This window comes from Maniola jurtina, chromosome 12, assembly GCF_905333055.1.
Source record: "Maniola jurtina chromosome 12, ilManJurt1.1, whole genome shotgun sequence".
Taxonomy (NCBI): Eukaryota; Metazoa; Arthropoda; class Insecta; order Lepidoptera; family Nymphalidae; genus Maniola; species Maniola jurtina.
Window position 1 is genome coordinate 7,156,401 of NC_060040.1, and position 14,727 is coordinate 7,171,127.

Sequence of the window (14,727 nt, forward strand, 5' to 3'; positions counted from 1 at the left end):
GTGCTTTTTAGGAAAATATTGTGAGGAAACCTGCATACCCGAAAGTTCTCATAATCTCTTCAATAAGGTGTGTAAAATCTGCCAATCCACACTTGGCTTGGTCAGCCTGAACTCCATACTTTCTGTTCTAGTTTTGCAGAAGTGTTTCATGTAAAATTATTAAGAACGAGTATGTAATGACCACAGTATCAACGGCATACCTTAGGTTGCATATTCTTTTACCTCCTTGTAGAAATCCTTTCGCCCAATTCTCCATTGTTTCCCGGACACTGCACTCACTGTAGATGTTAAATAGCGTGAGAGAAGGATACTACCCTGTCATACTCCTATTTTGGTAGTGATCACATAGAAACAGTCCTTATCAATCGTTACAAAAGAAAGGTTCATATTATGAGAGAGAAGATAAACAAACCTGTGGTAGGTATGCCTTTTTGATAGCAAACACAAATGAACAGTCGGTGTCAATCCTTTCTAAAGAAAGTACCTACAATGTACAGTAGAGATTGCAGATGAAACTCATAAGCTGTTGACTCTTCCAGAACCATCCATCATAGCCTGCCACACATAGTCAAAAGCCTTGCTGTAGTCTATAAAGTAAGTACGGTGGGCTTCAGAACTCGAGTAGCAATTCCACGAAACTATGGCATCAAAAACCTGTCGCACTTATGACCTTTTTATATAAACACGCCACATACATCTAACGCATGTGCATAACCACGCGAATATGATTATTATGGTGCTAAACGTTTTACGGTCTTTGACTGTACATCAGGAATATTGGAATCCTCTTTCCAATAATCCACCGGATGTTGATAAGTACTTAAGTTTTAAAAGATCGATAATGTCTGAGTTCACGAAATGCGGGTTCATTGGGTATGCGCATAGATATGTGTAATTTAAATTTTTAATAGACACGCCTGAACAAGCTCGAACAACGGATATTCAAGAATTGTAATGAACTGGAAACATATACGAGTTTACAGGGAGAGATACCCGTTATCTCTCCCTGTAAGTATTGTTGGTAGATACCTTAGTACTTACAGATAAATCTTGCGGTCCATTGGATCTTTGGATGTCCTAATATAAGCCTGTAGGTATATCCACCCAACCTTAAGTTCCAACATAGTATGAGTTTGAGGATTTTGCTTGCAAAAAAAAACTTAGATGGGGTTGTGTGGCGCATGGCCGTTGATTTAATGGTCTAGCACCTTGAAAGAAGTTTCGCAAAGCTACAGACCGACCAACTTATCTATGACTCTTCAGTGTGTTTCTGTAGAACAAAAAAAACCAGCCAAGTGCGAGTCAGACTCGCGCACCGAGGGTTCCGTATTCGGGTATTTTATTCGACATTTTGCACGATATATCAAAAACTACTATGCATAAAAATAAATAAAAATCTGTTTTAGAACCTTCAGGTAAAGCCCTTTCATATGATACCCCAATTTTTTTAAAATGATTTAACTACAAATTCAAGGTTTTCGGATTTATTCCTTTACTTGAGCTATAAGACCTACCTACCTGCAAATTTCATGATTCTAGATCGACAAATCTAGATCAACGAGAAGTACCCTATAGATTTTCTTGACAGACACGACGGACGGCCGGACAGACAGACAGACAACAAAGTGACCCTATAAGGGTTCCGTTTTTCCTTTTAAGGTACGGAACCCTAAAAATGACCACAAACGCTGCAAGATAGAACAAACAGATAGATTTCAAACACGTTTTTGAACGTTCTTACGGTGCTATAATCCTCGATCGTCAATTCGATTGATGAATAGGTAGGTAGGTACATTGGCCCGGACAGTCCTCGACCGATGCATGGTTGCTGTCTTCACTCGGTGTCCATTGGTTCAGGTACAGCTGCGGAGGTAGCGGTTTGATATCGGAGTTTAATGCCACAGTAGGTACCCTACCTATTGGGCCGTTTTTCATCAACTAGGTACTATGTTATTAGAGATTCAAGCATTTCATCGTATAGGTAGATAGGTATCTAATTACATACCTAGTTTACTTAATTGAGTTTCTACCTTGTTATAGTGAGCTTCAGAACTCGGACCGCTAGCTGGGAGGTCGAGGCCTAAGTTGTATAATGGTGTATATTCCACTAAAACTAGGTAACACGGGCGAAAACATACAAAATTCATGATCATTTTACAGAATAAATTTACTGTAAAGTACCTACGCTCTTCCATTATTTTACTGCATCACGCTCTAATATTCTCGGCGTTCAAAGCGTACAATGGCCACAGTTACGCCCGTCGATTTCTCTACTGCGAACAATGTTTATGTAGAAAAAACAGGTTCACGCTTGACCGGCCGAGCGCGACGGACACGGCGTGCGCGCTGTGCTCTATGCACGTCGGCCATCTTGATTCTTGGATGCGCGGATTGTGTTGCGTACGCGGCGGTTCAGAACACATTCTGTATAGCTCTAAGCTCTACTAGGTGTCCTATGAATACATTACACTAGTACTGTTTCTACTTACTTATATTAATAGGTAGGTACCTACTAGCTGACTCGTCCCGGTGAATCCTTGCCGGTTCTATAGGCCAACTAATTAATGTGAATGATATTATGAGTGACATGGAAGTTTATCGAATACATACAAACCTACCGATTAGCAACGAGTCACGGCCTAACCTAAGACATGACTCTCACCAGATCAGATCTGAGCAATTTATATAGATCCTGTAAATTGCCAAAAACTAGCTTGGAGTTCAGGGCTTCTGTCTCTCCAAACCATCATAGTGATCATCATCATTATCAACCGATAGACGGACACAATTGACTCTTGTAGGGACTTCCATATGCCACGGTCTTGCGCCTGAATCCAGTGGCTCCCTGCGACTCGTTTGATGTCGTCTGCCCACTAACGGCCGAAATTAATAATCAATCTATCTGTAAGCTGTCGATAAGTTACTTAGCAATGTTGTTATTCGTCAAAAGTCTTTTTGACAAATAAGAGCTTTCCTAAGTAACTTATCGACAAGTTAAAGATAGATTGAGCATTAATTTTGGCCGTTAGTGGAGGACTTCCACCGCTGTGCTTTCCAGCCCGATGTCGCCATTTTAGCACCTTGAAACCTCAACGTCTATCGGGTTTTCGAACTATGTGTCCTGCCCATTGCCACTTCATATTCACAATCCGTTGAGCTATGTCGGTCAGGTACTCTGGTTCCCCTAAGTACGGATTTCCTCATTTCTGATTTCATCACGTAGAGAAACTCCGAGCCAGTTCTCTCTACATATCGCCCGCTGAGCGACCATGTCTCGGATCCATGTATCATCACTGCCAACATCAACACGCAGTGTTCGAAGACTTTGGTCTTCAAGTTTCTCCTCATCGCTGAAACTGAAATGATATTAAAATTTTGGGAATGTTCTATTAGTTCTATTACGGTTTTAGCTAGCAGTGTGATTACGTCACTGCTTTACGCTTTTAGCATTTAATTTGAAGCGACAACATGAAGTGTCATGCAAATAAGTAGCCTACTTACTTATTCTGAACATCCCGCTGTTTTTCAACGAACAATGACAAAAAATATGGTAGATTAGGTAGTGTGGTAAACATACTTAGTACTTACCTAATGGTACTTAATCAATGGTGGTAAAATATTTGGTGCAAAAGCGTTTTAAAATGGATTAGGTTCTTAATTATTGATTCTAGTTTCTAAATAGCCTACCCATTTATAAACTAGAATCACCTACCTACTACCTACTTCTAACATAACCTATATAATATGTATAACCATTTTATCTGCATTGAAAAAATACTATCCCTATTATCTAGGTACTTACATAGCTCAACGGGCTTGAAACACAGTCTGAAATCTGAAACATCGTACACGTCGATGATATGTCGTAATCGTATCGTATCAGCTAGGTACCTACTTACTTATTCATCCATGGCCCTACTTTGCAAGATTTACAAATTTTAAGTTGCGGAGGAAATGTTACCTATGTTTTACGTGCCATTCTATAATTAAGTATACCTACAGGAAAGTAGTTTAAGATTACAAACAGTAAGGTGCTAATCTTGGTATAAGTGAAACCTGACCTGAAAGCCTAGATCGCATTGTTCTAATTGTTTCGGAGGCACGTAATCACATTTGAGTCGGATTTCTAATTGGAATACTTAGCGCCTGCCAATGCTCAAGGGTCTTTTGTATTAACTAGCACATGCTTGCGATTTTGTCTGCGTAATAATGGCTGCTTATTCAAAAGCGTCAGGTTAGGTATCTACGTACGTATATATCGCTTAAGTTAACGCTAGATTATGTATTAACACTAGATAATGTTAAGAACCCAACTATATAATGTAGTGTTTACATATTACAGATTGAGAGCAAAAAACTGCAGTAGGTAGATGCTGTTAAAGTTTTGAACTTTGTTGGCCTGGGTTAAGTAAGTATATATTTAGGTATGAAAGGAAAACTAAACAGGTAGTTTCTATTTGTAAATAAAACGTCTAGAACATATCCAAAGCTTTTTAAATATTAATATGAAATGTAAATTGCGCCGGGACTTGCGGCCAGTCTGTAAATGTGTAATGTGGCGAAGCTTGTTTTTTCATGTAGGGAAAAATGTATCCTTTAGGGAGTGCTTCGATGCGATGAGTTCGGGGTTTTTATATTATGTTACTCATATTTTTAATGATGTAATGGGTTTCTGGCAGTTACGTTACATTTGTTCTAATAGAAAGAACCCATTTGTTATATTACTCTCATATTAGAAGAAACTTACAAAGAAAATAAAAGAAAAATACGACGGCTCTGAGTAAATAAAATATACAGAGCTGACTTTCTGCCAGTCTCTTTCGTTGCTAGGTATAAACTTGTATTACTATGTGTACTATCTGAACCTACTAAAAATCTAGCCTTAGATATTCCCTTGTCAACATTATAAACGAAATCCCTAAGAAAAGAGTCAGCTTTCTGAGGCCAACGGTATGGGCTGGACTTTGGTCAGTCAGTGAGTGAGTCAGGATCACAGAAATCACAATTTCATGGTACGAGAACAAATTTTGTTTGTGATCGAGAGGTTAAGACTATGTCTTATTCAAAAGGCTTTTTATCAGAGCTTTCGTTGTATCACTATATTGTCCCATCTTGTCCGAAATTTCCTTTCAGGCTTTTAATAGGCTAGAAAAATGAAATGGTTTTTTTATTTCAACTAGGTTTAGATTATTTTGGCTCTTATGATAATACTAGCTGATGCCCGCGACTTCGTTCGCGAGGATGTAAGTTTTTTAAAAATCCTATGAGAACTCTATGATTTTCCGGGATAAAAAGTAGTCTATGTGCTAATCCAGGGTATAATCTATCTCCATTCTAATTTTAGGCAAAACCGTCCAGTAGTTTTTGTGTGAAGGCGTAACAAACATATACACACACATACACACAAACTTTCGCCTGTATAATATTAGTGTGATAGTGTGATGTGATATCGAGATTCTACTAAGCTACGGTTCGGAAAGCAGAGAATAGAAGTAGGCATATGAAAATTAAGTATTTTTTACTTACCTACTAAATTACTAAATCCATATTTTATATAGTGCAATAATTCATCTATACTAATAAATAAAATTGGAGTGTCTGTCTGTAATTTCGAAATAACTACCTCATATTAAGCTCATATGGTTATTTGAACGATACCATAACTGAATCACACGTTTTTAAAATTTTTGTCTGTCTGTCTGTCTGTCTGTCTGTCTGTCTGTTTGAAAAGGCTAATCTTTGGAACGGCTGAACCGATTTTGACGGGACTTTCACAGGCAAGTAGAGGATTGACCAGGGCGTAACATAGGCTACTTTTTTAACCGACTTTCAAAAAGGGAGTTGTGTTTTTCTACCTATGTACACCGAAATCTCCGAGATTTCTGAACCGATTTGCGTCATTTCTTTTTTAATCGATAGAGGAACTTTGCGACATTGTTTCATAAAAAATTTGGAGTCCAACTCCTCAATCCTGATGCTGCAGGGGATCTGACCAATCCACGCGGGCGAAGCTGCGGGCATCAGCTAGTACTAAATATTATAAAAGTGAAAGTGTGTCTGTCTGCTAGCTCTTCACGGGTCATCCGTTTGAACTTAGACCGATTTTAACGGAAACAAAGATATCTTGCATTGCAACCCGAGGACGGAGATAGGCCCGAGGAAAAAGTATTTTGTCCCGGAAAATCAAAGAGTTCCCACGGAATTTGAAAAAAATTTAAACCGAATTGGACGAATTCGCGGTATTTATCTATTGGGATGGCTTGCATCTCAGAAATAGGCTAGGCTGAAATCCACGCGGACTAAGTTGCGGGCATCATCTAGTTACTAAAAAATAATTGAAATATTTCTTATTAATTAATCATAGATAGGTAGGACAAATTCAATTACTCTCATAACAAAAATAAACTTGAATACCTTGAGGATAGGTGGGTACTAGTACACAATGAATACCTAATAATAATAATCGCAGTTCTGTAAGGCGCGTCTTATGCATTGTTTAAATACACGCAATAAACTGTCTTCGCTCTAATGGCTCATTGTTCTTTGTGGATCTCCAGTGGTTTGGAACGCTGAAGATGGTTGCTATCGTGTCATTCATAGTGCGCTACTGTAGCGCTTTGCCTATATCAGTATCACTAGGATCTATATCAACCAACATAATCTAGCTAGGTATCTTTTATTTCTACCACGGAGTAAGGAATATCTAAGATTCATGGATCTCTATGCTGGTGACGGTCGCATAAGTTGGGCACGTGTAGGTATCTATAACCTACCTTTACTACTACTTACATTCTACTACTACTACTATACTATACCTACTCTTGCAATATTCTACTATACTCGTACTATATTGTACAAAGTATATTAGTACTGTCAGATTTGTCAGCATCGCGTCGGTGGTCTGTGTGACACTATAGCACACAGTGTGTGTTCTTATCTTATGGGCCCACATTCAGGTACTTCGATTTGATTCTTCAACATTTTTCGATGAACATGATTTGTGATCAAAACAAACGATTTTTTTTCGGTTTTTCTTAAAAAATTTCGGCTATTCTTTCGGTTTTTTTATACAAGTAGATACCTAGGTGAGTATACGAATAGGTTATAAGACATTGAATCGACTTATTAAAGGAGGAAATAATCGTATACCTACTTACTCTGCTTTTCTATCAATAAGGCAAACCCACACTCAAAAGTTAGCCTATTACGTCTGTTTTGAGTTTTCACGCTGAAAGTCGGCATTGGAACTGTTTTATCGACCTCTCGTTTTTCCAGCGTGGCGGGCCAAAACATACCCTTTGCGCATGTGCGCAATTTTGACGTATTTGACACTAAAACATGGATTTATACACTGTCTAACCAAATACAACGACAAAACCTCTAAGCACTTATTTTCCAAAAGCACAATTATTCCTTTGCATGGACTCTTGTGGTGGTGTAAACTAAATTATACGAACCTTTCCGTTTTGTGACTGTATCGATTATTAAGAAACTTTATTCCCGTGATATATAAAAGCCGCCATAACTTGGACATAACCGTGAATGCAAGTGATTATAAATAATTGAAATGTGTTTTGTTACAAAATGACTTTTCTTAATAATAAAAAAGACTGGAAACTGTGAAATGTAGAGGAACAATGACCATTTATTATTTATTAATGTTTGTAACCAATGTGCAGGAAAGCTGTGCTTAGGAGGAGTCGTCGATGACTTAAATCTTATCATAAATTAACAAAATACATATCATTACTGTGCCTGTAGAGTAATTACCCTTTTACATTATACTTATTCACTTTTAAATTACGAGTGTAGCATATTTGCATAACGTTTTATAGATATTTTGGTGACATTCATATACGCAATAATATTATACACAAAATAAGTTCATCTGGAAACTGGAGATTTGGTGAGTATATTTTTTATTTTAATAACAAAGCCAATTTTTCATAGCTCGGTCGTTACAATAAAATTCACACTGTATACACATTTCTGTCATACATTTGACGAGTTACCTATATGCATCAGTGTGTAAATTCTCTAACGGCCGAAGTTAATAATAATCAATCTATCTGTAATCTGTCGATAAGTTACTTAGCAATGTTGTTATTCGTCAAAAGTCTTTTTGACAAATAACAGCGTTGCTAAGTAACTTATCGACAAGTTAAAGATAGATTGAGCATTAATTTTGGCCGTAAGTAATGTGAGTAAATGTGTTGTAACAATATCGTGTAGTAGAGTCGATTAATGGTAGAGAGTCTTAGAGACCGTAGACGCGAATTTTTTTTTAGAGACATTGGATTTATTAGAAATCAGAATAGAAACGTAGATCTAAAATAATACTTATACAATCCTATTAAATTCTAAAACTGACAACGTATCGTTGTTATTTAAACAAGCAAATGGGCACTGCATACTTTATGCGTAAAATTTGATATGAAATGTTCAATAACTTAAGCAATTCTTTAAATAGGTAGAGAAGAATCATTGAATTTACTTAAAAAAATACAATAAAATACTTATGTACTCACTCGACGACGCCGACGCGCGATCGCAACTATAGAAACAGCATTAGACTGCGATAGAGGGAACGCATAACGCGAAGCGTCTTCGAACTTATTTATCAGTCCCAAGATTAGCCGCAGCCTGAATTTATTAGGTAAGTATATAATTTATACAAGCATTCCGCAATGTCGTGAAGTCGCGTCGTTACGTCGTCGTGTCCCAAAATTAGGTTATATTGCCTTACAATGCTCGAGTAGCCAACAAAAGTAGCACAAGAAGGCTACGCAGTGGACAGGCCGACTGTGTCTCATTCCTAGCTTTAAAATTCAAATAAGCCATAATGTTTTACCTACCTCAGACCGAGCTACATAGGCTGAAAGCTGTTTAAATTCATAGGTAGGTAGTTAGTTATTTTGGTGCAACAAAAATCGCCAAAATATGTCTCGGCGAAATTTTCCTCATGGCGCGGCGTGCCTCATAGCAGTAGAAGCAGCATACGAAGCTTTAAGATTTAAAATACGCCATAGGGTAGGCCATATCTATTCATAAGCTGCCTTTAAGACGAGAATGAATAGGCATCTTTGAGGCAAGCAGGTTTTGTCTTAGATTTACTTAACTACGCAGCTTTTCATTTGGACTGATTCTGGCCAAGCGCTTTTCAGTTTGTTTATTTTAATGCCCCATTGCACAAATGGTCGTACGTAAAGTAAACGTATAAAGGCAAACAGCTTGCCTTGAGGCATTTTCTTCCAGTTAACCTTGTTTATTTTTACTCAATAGAACATGGACATGTATGTCATGTTGAGTTTTTAGGTGAATTGCTTGTCTAGCTAAGTTTTTAGGTGTCCCTACTTACCTACCTTTTTAAATCTCTGCGAACGTGCAAGCATGTTGGGCCAATCTATTCGCCCATTTCATAAGGACACTATAATTTATAAGGTGTTTTTCACTCTGCAGTGGCCTCCTGTGAGGAAAATAATAGTTTCCTTTGGCCTAGCGAACACCCAAAACGTACCAACGTGGTACCAACGAATGTGTAGCTAATATTTTCCTGATTTAGGTACTCCTCTATTTGGGCCGACGCATACAAAGAAGTGGAGTAGGTAAAGCAGAGTATTTTTGATAATAACTTAAACTTAACTTAATGACCTTGAGATACGTTAAAATTACTGAAAACAATACACGAAGGAGGCTAAAAGTAAAAGTATGCGGGTTGGCTTACGTTTAGACGCACCAAGTAAGGGGTGTTTTTTTTTTTCAATCAATCATATCATCATTTTGGGAACATGGATATGAGAAAAATTAACCCCTAAATACCCCTCCGAAGCCGACTCTCAATATGTATACATTGTGGGGTGAAATTAATAAGAAACACATTAGCATCTATTTGCGTTCACATTTCCTTGACAAAGTGATAACTTGAACAAACTGACAGGAAGCCCAACAAAGGTGTGTTGGCACAACATGAAATTACTTTTTTCCGTGACCCGGCGTTTTGTTACCATTTAGTGAATAATACTGACGTTAATGTTTTGGGCATTTTCTAACTTTCTAAAGGAAAGGGTTGATATTGGCAGGTCATGGTTGGTAGAGTGCTGAGGATACAAATCCCTAGCGGAGAGTCTGGATTTAAAATACCAGGCAGTTTGGCATAGGCGCCATTTTTTCAAGGATTTTTTTGCTGAATTATTCGGCAGGTATCTACTTGTTTCATGTTTGAATATTAAATCTTATCATTTCAAAAACGTAGACCCCCTATTACTAATAAAAGATTTGCAGAAATTATATCCAAGCGAAGACCAGTCTTCGAACAGTGCGTGATGCCAGTAATGTCTTATAGATCCGAGGCATGGTTACTAACTATTGGCCTCATAAGAAAGCACAGAGTCACTTAGCGAGCGATGGAGAGAGCTCTGCTTGGAATCGCTCTACGGGATCAAATCAAAAATGAGAAGATGCGTAGGAGAACCAGAGTAACCCACATACTCGTAGCTTACAGCGGGTGGCGAAGCTGAAATAGCAATCGTGAGCAATCGTGAGACACATAAACCGAGAAACCAATAGTTTTTGAGGTCTTAAGGCGTTGGAATGGCAACCTCGCACCGGAAAGTGTAGCGTTGAAACATTCCCCCACTAGAAGGACGGACGACATCAAGCAAGTCGCAGAGAGCCGCTGGATTCTGGCGGCGAAAGACCATGAAGTGTGGAAATCCCTACATGAGACTTATGTCCACCTATGGACGTCTACCGGTTGCCGTTGATGATGATGATGATGATCTCCAAGCGAAGGCAGGGCGGTTTGGCATTGGAAAGCACCTAAATAGGAGAAAAAGTATTTTTTATAATAGATTGATTAGGTAAAGTTGGGGATGTAGGGATGGATGGGATGGAAAAATCGATTAGGTAAGTACGTACGTTTTGACTGACCGGGTAGGAACCCTTCATTTATTTATGGTATAAAAATGTCTTGATAATTTAGCAAATGACATCACCCGGTAACCCTAACCTGAATGTGGTAACGGGGCGCGGTTCGCGTGCTCGCTGGTAATTGAGTTTTTTGTTCATAATGCTACTTTGCGTTTTATTCTGAACATTGTATTAAGGTACGTTAATTCGTAACAATATTATAGTAAAAAGCCACATTTACTAACTGGTTTTTGGGTAAAAATATTATAAAATGGAGTTATTTATGTCGTGGAGGTAATTTATGACATCATTCTTATCTTTTTAACCCCCGACCTAAAAAGAGGGGTGTTATAAGTTTGACGTGTGTATCTGTGTATCTGTGTGTCTGTGTATCTGTGTATCTGTGTTTCTGTGTATCTGTGTATCTGTCTGTGGCATCGTAGCGCCTAAACGAATGAACCGATTTTAATTTTCTTTTTTTGTTTGAAAGGTGGCTCGATCGAGAGTGTTCTTAGCTATAATCCAAAAAAATTGGTTCAGCCGTTTAAGAGTTATCAGCTCTTTTCTAGTTTTCTTGTAGAAAAGAAGGTTAGATAACCGTTAGGTTCATAATATTATGTCAATAGACCAAGCAATAGACAAATATCAAGCTGTCAAGATGGACGTTGCCTAAATACATAATTATTTATTTGAAAATGATGTTTTGGAAAATTCAAATACTTTGGATCGTCGGGGGTGTTATAAATTTTTAATTTACACTTGTTATTAAAGTATGAAAAAAGGGTATGCCGTATTTACGCCAGCCAATGTGAGGCCACCTTTGAGATATCGAGAACTCTCAGGCGTGCAGGTTTCCTCACCATGTATTTTTAACTGGGGTTAGATTTGCATACCCGAGATCAAATCCCGAACCGCCCAAAATAGAGGCTGACGACTTATCCATTGGCCTATTACCACTTTTCAGTGTGACAAAGTCAAAGGTACTTATTAGGTACCTACTCTACTTCCTATACATAAACATCTGTCTACATAGCGAAAGGTTACCCGTGCTAAACTGGAGCGAGTTAGCTAGTAGTAGAGTAGTTAGGTAGTAGGTAGGTATTATTATAAAACTGCGTATTGTTTATTCTAATACTGAACCAAAATGAGCTAACAACGGATACGGGGGCCATTAGTGCGCAACGCATCGCTGACCCAATGCAGCGCGCGCCGGTTGCGATTTCGAATCCGCTAGCTAACTATACCGTAACTAAAACCAGCAACCGGGATTACTGTAATATACCTACTTAATTGCTACACGAAAGAAAAAGTAAGATGAGATATTAAATAATGGGGCTCTATTTCTAAGCTATACTGCATCTATATTTCAAGATGGTAAAAAGTGTCCTTAGCGACATTCTTCAGAGATCTCTTTACTTATTGGCTTGGCGCGTAGCGATGTCAAGAGACCTAAATTGGTGACACGACGTGACGAAATGACAAAGACTTAGTTTGGCCATGGAGAGATAGACACAGACGTTCGTATTCAAAATATTTTTATATGGATAATAGATCACAATAAAGTCAATGCAGCATAATATACAAATCACAATAGGCCAATGTATGTCGGACGCGATTTCATTTCCGGCGTGCGCGCGCGCTGACCCGTGGACCAATTTCCGGCGACGGTTTAGCAATGATGCCTACCGTTTGTTGCCTATAATATCGGCTAGTACATGCCTTTTTATGTTGTAAATAAAATACAGATACATTGCTTTGGCTGTTTGTGATGCAAAAATTGCTGTTTTATAGACCTTTATATTTAGAATTTACCTACCTACTGTCTGGTTGGTGTACTTACTGATATTACTTATTAGATACAGCTAACATTTCAGGTGTATTTTTAAAGGTCCGCGAAAACTTTGATTTTTGGGAATAAATAGGAAGCTATGTCAGAGTATAAGCTGGGGTATAAGCTATCTGTATTCCGAATTATGTTTAACACCCCAAAAAGAGGGGTGATATAAGTTTGTGGCATCGTAGCTCCTAAACTAATGAACCGATTTTAATTCAGTTTTTTTTTTGTTAGAAAGGTGGCTTGAGCGAGAGTGTTCTTACCTATATAATCCAAGAAAATCGGTTCAGCTGTTTGAAAGTTATCAGCTCTTTTCTAGTAACTGTAACCTTCACTCGTCGGGGGTGGTATAAATTTTTAATTTACACTTGTTATTTTTAAACAGGCAAATTGCTTCAGTTATTTTAGTGTGAGGGAGTATTACAAACATCTTGCAAACATCCAAATAAAGTAAATATTTGTTAAGTAAATGTTTGTTGGTGGTTTTGATTTTCGTCTTATCAGCCAAAATTATCATAATTAATTATGTAAATATATTATTAAAATAGGAGAAAGTGTTTTTTCATATCTAAGATAATATTTTTTTATACAAGACCATAGAAATCAAAACAAACTTACTGAAGTCACGGAAAGGTTATAAATACGTTATACTCGTACTAGTTTCTTAAGCTGCGTCCACGCCAATGGCAAAATTGCGTTGTGCGTCGAGTTTGGCGAAAATTTTATTGTGTCGAAGCAGTTTGCGAATTCTACACTAGACGGCGTATCATCATAGATTCTTAATTTCAGGTAAAGAATAATACTCCACAAAGACATTTAAATAAGCGACTACATTGTTACAATGCAATTCATTTCGCACAGCGCTTGACCAAAAACATTATAAACAACTCTCTTTCTATCGCGTAAACTCATCTCTTATATATCTCTCTCTCTATCATAAGAGATTGCGTATAGTTACTATGCAATTATAAGCATATAAATATATACCTACTAGCATTTATACTATGTAATATTATAATAACTTGGAATTCGATTTTGAGCATCACATTACAATTATGGTGTTAGCATCTATGACCGGAGGGGTTATATATTCTCTTTTGTTACACTTTACTACAACACTCACTACAGCAATGTTCGAAGTGTGTATTCACGTAGAAAAAGGTTCGACATTACGGAAAAATGTTTCACCACATGCACACGCGACGCATTTTTCACTGGTGTGGATGTGAGTTTTTGAAATCTTCATAAATAAAGTCGGGTATTACTTTTGTTGCGTGGGTGATGTGACAGGCTGAAACGTTTTAATGGTGGAGCATGCGTGTGGCACGCGGTTTCACTTCATTCCGATTCCAGAACATTCACGACAATAATTCATTGTTAAAGTCTGAAACATACAAAACGCGATAGTGCAGCAGCTGGCCATCAAACAACGCACGGTTCCCTACCTACACGTGTCCGAATCGTAATATATTAGAAGAAACTGTATGACAGACATATAAAACTGAAGAATGTGACGGCGCGGCGCGGCGATGCGTTTGAGGCGGCTCTTACGTGCGCAGCTCTGTGTGAAGATCTCAAACCAGAGCCGCATTGGAAATCCGCAACAGGCCGACTGCTACGTAGATAGCGTATCAATCAGCCTGTTGCGGATTTTATTTATGTTCACATTTGGGCTGATTTTTGTACTTCACTTCAAACACTTCTTGTGTTACTTGACGCCAAGTAATGTAAAAACTGGTCAAATAAACACGCATAAGGTATGCCAGTTACTTTAATATTTCTAAGAAACAAAACTGTCAAGAAAATTTAAACATTTCCGGCTAAAGCCGAAAGAGCCACCTGACACACAGACAGACCGGAGGAAACTATAAGGGTTAAAATTGCGATTGATATAATATGTAGGGAAAATAAGTAGGTATAGGTACCTACTTAAGCCTACGCGTGCAAATCATCTTGTTTTTATATTAGACTAGATGATACCCGCG